Source organism: Oncorhynchus clarkii, chromosome 24, assembly GCF_045791955.1.
Source record: "Oncorhynchus clarkii lewisi isolate Uvic-CL-2024 chromosome 24, UVic_Ocla_1.0, whole genome shotgun sequence".
NCBI lineage: Eukaryota > Metazoa > Chordata > Actinopteri > Salmoniformes > Salmonidae > Oncorhynchus > Oncorhynchus clarkii.
The window spans coordinates 11,570,455-11,577,696 of NC_092170.1; the positions used below are offsets into that span (position 1 = coordinate 11,570,455).

General features: G+C 45.4%; 1 protein-coding gene across 1 annotated transcript in view; it reads right to left on the reverse strand.

The window, feature by feature from the left end:
* The window catches only part of LOC139382237 (sodium/calcium exchanger 2-like), a 73,939-nt gene extending 69,268 nt beyond the window's left edge, over positions 1-4,671 (reverse strand). The window contains exon 1 of the mRNA XM_071126106.1: positions 4,568-4,671. The gene's annotated coding sequence lies outside the window, so the exon portion shown is untranslated. The remainder of the gene's footprint in view (positions 1-4,567) is intronic.
* Between the last annotated feature and the right edge of the window lie 2,571 nt (positions 4,672-7,242).

Consider the following 7,242-nt stretch of genomic DNA (forward strand, 5'->3'; position numbering starts at 1 on the left):
CTGAGTTTAAATGTATTTGGCGAAGGTGTATGTAAACTTCCGACTTCAACTGTATCTTACTGGTCTGTTATGACCATAGAGCATGTGAGGAGGAGGAAACAGTAGTGACTGTCACCCCAGAACATCCTGACCACCTATAATGCTAGGAGCAGTGAGAGTGGGGGAGGAGGTGTCTGTGCCTCTGAGGTCTGTGTGAGGACCAGAGAGAAATATGGCTTCTTCCAATAGATCTGAAAAAGGGCTGGAGTCAAGGCCAATCCTGCTCTCCTCTCCTCCCCTCTCCTCCCTCACCTCTTCCCTCGTTCTCCATCCACTTATCCTCAGCTAACTCTGCACTCATTCATCCTTTCTCCATCGCTTGGTAGGTTCTCAATAAGTAGCTAACTGGATGACAGAGCTAACTGCCATGCTAACTGACTGAGGCAGCCAGAGCAACAAAGTGTTAAACAGCAAAATCATCCAGGCAGAGAGATAACAGCCTAGACTGACACAAAGCTACAGGCTACGTGGAGAGAGAAAACAAAACACTCGCTCACGTTTAGAAAAAGAGAGCACCCTGTGTGTGTGTGTGTGTGTGTGTGTGTGTGTGTGTGTGTGTGTGCATAGGCTGAGGTTAGCCCTGTCACAACTACTGAATAATAGGCCCTGTGACTTTGTGCCAACGGACCAACAGTAACAATGAGAGCTGCACCACCCTGCCTAGAGCTGAGCTAACCGACTGTCCACCGACGGCCCTCTGCTCTCAAAAACAAACCCCGCTAACACAGCCAACGCACGCAGGCAGGCAGGGGATTGACTCTCTATCATCCACACAGAAGGTATCCCAAGGTCTGGCTGCATGCTGACGGATAAGCACACAGCTCTGACATATGCAAACGCAATTTGTAGAGATCCAGAGATCTGGATGAGCATACTGCACGAAAGCACATGAAAGCTGGTTAGATGTAAATCAACATGTCACGTAACGACTCCTCGGATTAGACCGAGACTTCACACAAGAGTGCTAAGAGTTAAACAAAATGGGACGTGAAATCTCGACGCATGAGATCAGCTTCTTATATCAGAAAAATATCAATTAATAGAGAGTCAAAAAGCCACCTGCAGGAAATCTCTGTTCGGCTGATGGGAGAGGAAATTCAGCTGCATCTAGAACGCTAAGCTGTGTTCTTTACCACCCAACACACATGTCCATCATTGAGACAGCAGCCTGTTTGCATTTTGCCTCTGCCAATTCAAGGGTCAATGTGTGGATTGGAACGGAGTGTGGTGGAGATTCAGCAGCTCTGAATCTTATTACACAGGACAGATTGATAAAAATCTGATGGAGCCTAAGACAGACAGAGACAGAGACGGAGACGGAGACGGAGAGAGAGGGAGATAGAGAGAGAGAGAGAGAGAGAGAGGGAGAGAGAGAGAGAGATGAGAGGTGACTGCTGAGGGTGTGCACGATACGCACAGCAGAAACCGGAGCCCCTGCCTCGACGACAGCAGAACCGACCGATAGGGGACAGCTGGTACCATAGTGCTTGGATAATATCCATTGGGTGTGTGTGGGCGAGAGCAGTTGGGCACTTGGGCGTGTGTCCCGACTCCTTGGCTACCGTGTTCCCATGTGTATGACGAGCCATCACAGCAGGACTTGTGTTTCCCATGTGAGATATTCTACATGGATCTGTTAGGAGGAAGGATGTTAGGGTCAAGATGGAGTCAAAACCAAGACCAATCCCTAGTTCCTCCAATCCCATAGGTACAGCATCAATACAGTGGACATAAAGACTATGATAAACACCTGTCACCAAGAGATGGGTCAGAACCACCTGGCATTTCATCTGACTACACCAAACCCAAAAGGATCACCAGAAATCCACTGAAAGAGAGGGTGAAAATGCAACATACCCAGAGAGGAAATCCCTGATCCCTGATTCTGGATTTGTACAGTAAAGCCCCAGAGTCCTTTTCACCCAAGGAGTCCAATGAGAAGACCAGCTCAGTGACTGAGGCAACTACGTTTCAAACGGCACCCTATTCCCTTTATGTAAATCCCGGGGAATAGGGTGACATTTGGGACGCACAAGGGAGCAGGGCAGGCTAATCCTATGTGTGTCAGGGTAAAAAATACCCACCATCCTTTAAGAAACAGAAATGTGACATTATAATCCTCATAAATATTAATGAAAGCCATGCCAGGGAGGGATAAGGTTACTGTGTTCATCAGCAGCCTGAGGAAGGGAGGTGGAAAAAGTGACAATGAAATGGTGAGAGGGAGAGAGTCTTCTGTTCACAACGGGAAAAGCTCATTTCTGTTTGTTCTTACTGCAGGGGGGAACCACTCCCCATATACACTTCTGTTCTGTCGTTTCCACACCAATAAGAAGCTGGCTCACACACTGAGACACACGCAACAGACAGACCAGACGACACGCTTCTCAGCCCCACAGCTGGGCATGGAGGAACAGCACAGATGTACAGCGCACTGAACAGGCACACACACACACACACACACACACACACACACACACACACACACAGTACTACATACAGTAAGGTCAACATACACACAGCATAGGAGCACATACAGGACATGCACACATTCACCCCCCACCCAAACTGCAGAGTGGGAGTGGCAGTGAGAAGGGAGCTCCCTCAGCCATCCTCAGACCGCCACCCATTGTCAAAGCACTGCAGCAGCTCCCGCTCTTCTCCAAGAACACCCCGCTCACGTCTCACTGCTCAGCCTCACACTGCACGGAGGCATGCACGCACACACACACGCATACACACACTACACATTGCGTCCCATCTCCCCCACCCACACCCCATCCTGCAGGGGTCTGCATAAACACCATGTTACCCTCCACCCTCACACTAAACCTTTCCACTCCACCACTCCAAAGGCCCAGCGCAAATTTAGTGTAAACTAATCAAGCACATAATTTGTGTAATTTAAAAAACTGTGAAAATTACTCTTTGGGTGGCATTAGACAGATTGAACAGCCTGTTCACCCCTCAGAGAGCAATCAGGACTGTATTTCCAAACTGAATGAAACACGCTTGATGTTTGTTCTGGGGCATTCGAGGAAGGGATGTGGTGGATATGCAGACTGTCAAACATCTACACTTGAGTTATTACTCTGTAACCTATGAGAGAGAGAGAGCGAGAGAGAGAGCGAGACAGACAGATTTAAATTGTGTCTCCTCTGACAGATAGTCTAGTCTGCAGTCTGTGCAATTCTGCAAATAATAGCCTATCCCCTGTATGAAAAGATCCCATAATAGATCAATTGGGAGGTGAGCACTTGGATACATTGAAGATAAAATAATCCCATTTGGGATCCCGAACGGTAATGAAAAAGGGAGGAATGAACCATATAACCTACATGTAGTCAATGTTCACAAACTGCCATCCAAGGAGCAATACATAGTGGGTTCTCCTCCGTTAGTTTGGGGGGTGGGGAGTGGAGGGATATAGCGCATGCAGGGAAATCCAAACTGCAGAAAATGTCCACACCAAGGAAAGCCCCACTACAGCCTGCCCCACTACAGCTACACTGAGCTGGGTGAATCCCCACTTCCCATCTCTATGACGCAAGCACAATGAATAGAGGATCCGTTTTAAAGGGGGACCAATTGAGCCTTGCACTTGCTTAACAATGATGCTGTGATTCGGTATTCGGGTATAACGGTATATATTTATAGTTGGGGGGGGGGATTTGACAAGTGTTTTTTTTCTCCAATCATACAGGAGTTATAAAGGCCTAGTTAACTAATTTCGTGGACAACTGCTTGTATTTATTTTTTTACTATTAATTTGAATTCATCAGGGTGTGCTGCAGCACTCTCAACACCCCTGCAGTTATGGATCCAGGCGAACTCACAAGGGAACTAAAGGTCTTTAGGATTTCCAATTGATAGGCTATATGTTGAGCTTTATGCCTTATCACAAAGAAACATCTTGTGTCAACTAATAAGCTGTATGCAATTGACATATGGACATTTGCCTTCAAATTAATTGAATGAGGCTTTTATCCGTGGACAAATAAAGACATTGGTTCTACCGACTGTGCACACCGTGATGAGTAGCCTCAAGCACGGTTCCATATAGACAACATCTTTACGTATTTCAATCACGCAGCGGAACACTTCAGGGAAATGATGCAACATGGTATCTTATATATTGATATGTGACTGTGCATTTCATCAACACAGCCTTTTACAATAAACGGAAACACAGTGACAGGGTTACATCTTGGTTGTGCTCACAATCTTCCCATCAATATTATTTGCTTGATTGTAAATCGTACTTCTGATACCTACTTTGCATTTTCAATTATGATTAAATCAATGGATCAAATCGAATATTAGAGCTACCCCACATGGTACATTGTTGTACCATATTAATCCCATAGAGAATAGTCTACCCAGAACCCAAACAAACATCGAGCAAGTCAGTGTAGGGCAGATCGAGAAATGTTCAAGTGTAAAAGGCAATGACTTAGTACATATTTCAACACATCTGACATAAGTCCTCAACATTCAAAACTGAACACTTTTATAAACACATTCTTACCTTATATCCTAGTTTTTAGAGTAGCTCAAAGCAGGCGCGGTCGTAAGGCTCATATTGCTGTTATTAACATGAAAAACTGTTCCCGTTAATTTTGCTGTTCTAGCCGCGGATCGGCTCGCATTCAGACAACACTCACAAACACGCTCAGTCAGTCTCTCCCAATCACATTGGAAGTGCGCGTTCTGGGAAGGGAGTTATGTTTAGGAGCGCGCATGGCACAGTGTTACGACCACGTGTCATCCGCTCGAGAAATGATGTATGAGCTAACCTACTTTCTTTATTAATTAATAACAGTCGCATTTCAGGTTGTCTAAAATATGTACAGGTGGAACACTATCCGTTCCTCAATGTAATCACTGAGACATTATTTGATGGGAGGACAGCTAAGGGTTCCATCATGTTGACGGATCCAGGTGTCAGTGTGTCACATGTCACTGTGCCATGAAAGGCAAGGAAATATATATATTCTTTCAGAGTCTTGAACAGGGTCCTTTACTTTTTTACTATCCACTAAGTCCCTTGTTCCTGATTATGTTAGCTGACCAAGCACAGTGGATGGTACTCAATAATAGGCTTCCCAGTGGGGTTTGGTCCCCAATGATAGCCGTGGAATTCTACTCCCCTTCAAATTGATAACTTGGAATGCTTTTTCAACAGTCTTGAAGGAGTTCTCACATATGCTGAGCACTTGTTGGCTGTTTTTCCTTCACTCTGTGGTCCAACTCATCCCAAACCATCTCAATTGGGTTGAGGTCGGGTGATTGTGGAGGCCAGGTTATCTGATGCAGCACTCCATCACTCTCCATCTTGGTCAAAGAGCCCTTACACCACCTGGAGGTGTGTTTTGGGTCATTGCCCTGTTGAATAATAAATGACAGTCCCACTAAGCGCAAACCAGATGGGATGGCATGTCACTGCAGAATGCTGTGGTGGCCATGCTGGTTAAATGTGCCTTGAACACCATCACACTTCCTCCTCCATGCTTCACGGTGGGAACCACACATGCGGAGATCATCCATTCACATACTCTGCGTCTCACAAAGACACGGCGGTTGGAACTAAAAATCAGAAAGACCAAAGGACAGATTTCCACCGGTCTAATGTCCATTGCTCGTGTTTCTTGTCCCAAGCAAGTCTCTTCTTATTATTGGTGTCCTTTAGTAGTGGTTTCCTTGCAGCAATTTGACTATTTTATTTATTTTTAAATTTTTTATTTTATTTCACCTTTATTTAACCAGGTAGGCTAGTTGAGAACAAGTTCTCATTTGCAACTGCGACCTGGCCAAGATAAAGCATAGCAGTGTGAACAGACAACACAGAGTTACACATGGAGTAAACAATTAACAAGTCAATAACACAGTAGAAAAAAAAGAGAGTCTATATACATTGTGTGCAAAAGGCATGAGGAGGTAGGCGAATAATTACAATTTTGCAGATTAACACTGGAGTGATAAATGATCAGATGGTCATGTACAGGTAGAGATATTGGTGTGCAAAAGAGCAGAAAAGTAAATAAATATAAACAGTATGGGGATGAGGTAGGTAAAATTGGGTGGGCTATTTACCGATAGACTATGTACAGCTGCAGCGATCGGTTAGCTGCTCAGATAGCAGATGTTTGAAGTTGGTGAGGGAGATAAAAGTCTCCAACTTCAGCGATTTTTGCAATTCGTTCCAGTCACAGGCAGCAGAGAACTGGAATGAAAGGCGGCCAAATGAGATGTTGGCTTTAGGGATGATCAGTGAGATACACCTGCTGGAGCGTGTGCAACGGGTGGGTGTTGCCATCGTGACCAGTGAACCGAGATAAGGCGGAGCTTTACCTAGCATGGACTTGTAGATGACCTGGAGCCAGTGGGTCTGGCGACGAATATGTAGCGAGGGCCAGCCGACTAGAGCATACAGGTCGCAGTGGTGGGTGGTATAAGGTGCTTTAGTAACAAAACGGATGGCACTGTGATAAACTGCATCCAGTTTGCTGAGTAGAGTATTGGAAGCTATTTTGTAGATGACATCCCCGAAGTCGAGGATTGGTAGGATAGTCAGTTTTACTAGGGTAAGTTTGGCGGCGTGAGTGAAGGAGGCTTTGTTGCGGAATAGAAAGCCAACTCTAGATTTGATTTTAGATTGGAGATGTTTGATATGAGTCTGGAAGGAGAGTTTAAAGTCTAGCCAGACACCTAGGTACTTATAGATGTCCACATATTCTAGGTCGGAACCATCCAGGGTGGTGATGCTAGTCGGGCGTGCGGGTGCAGGCAGCGAACGGTTGAAAAGCATGCATTTGGTTTTACTAGCGTTTAAGAGCAGTTGGAGGCCCCGGAAGGAGTGTTGTATGGCATTGAAGCTCGTTTGGAGGTTAGATAGCACAGTGTCCAAGGCCTGATTCACGCAATCCCCTCTGAAAAGTTGAAGTTGAGATGTGTCTGTTACTTGAACTCTGTGAAGCAGATTGGGCTGCAATCTGAGGTGCAGTTAACTCTAATGGATTTATCCTCTGCAGCAGAGGGAACTCTGGGTCTTCCTTTCCTGTGGCGGTCCTCATAAGAGCCAGTTTCATTATAGTGCTTGATGGTTTTTGCGACTGCACTTGAAGAAACTTTCAAAGTTCTTGAAATGTTCCGTATTGACTGACCTTCATGTCTTAAAGTAATGATGGACTGTCATTTCTCTTG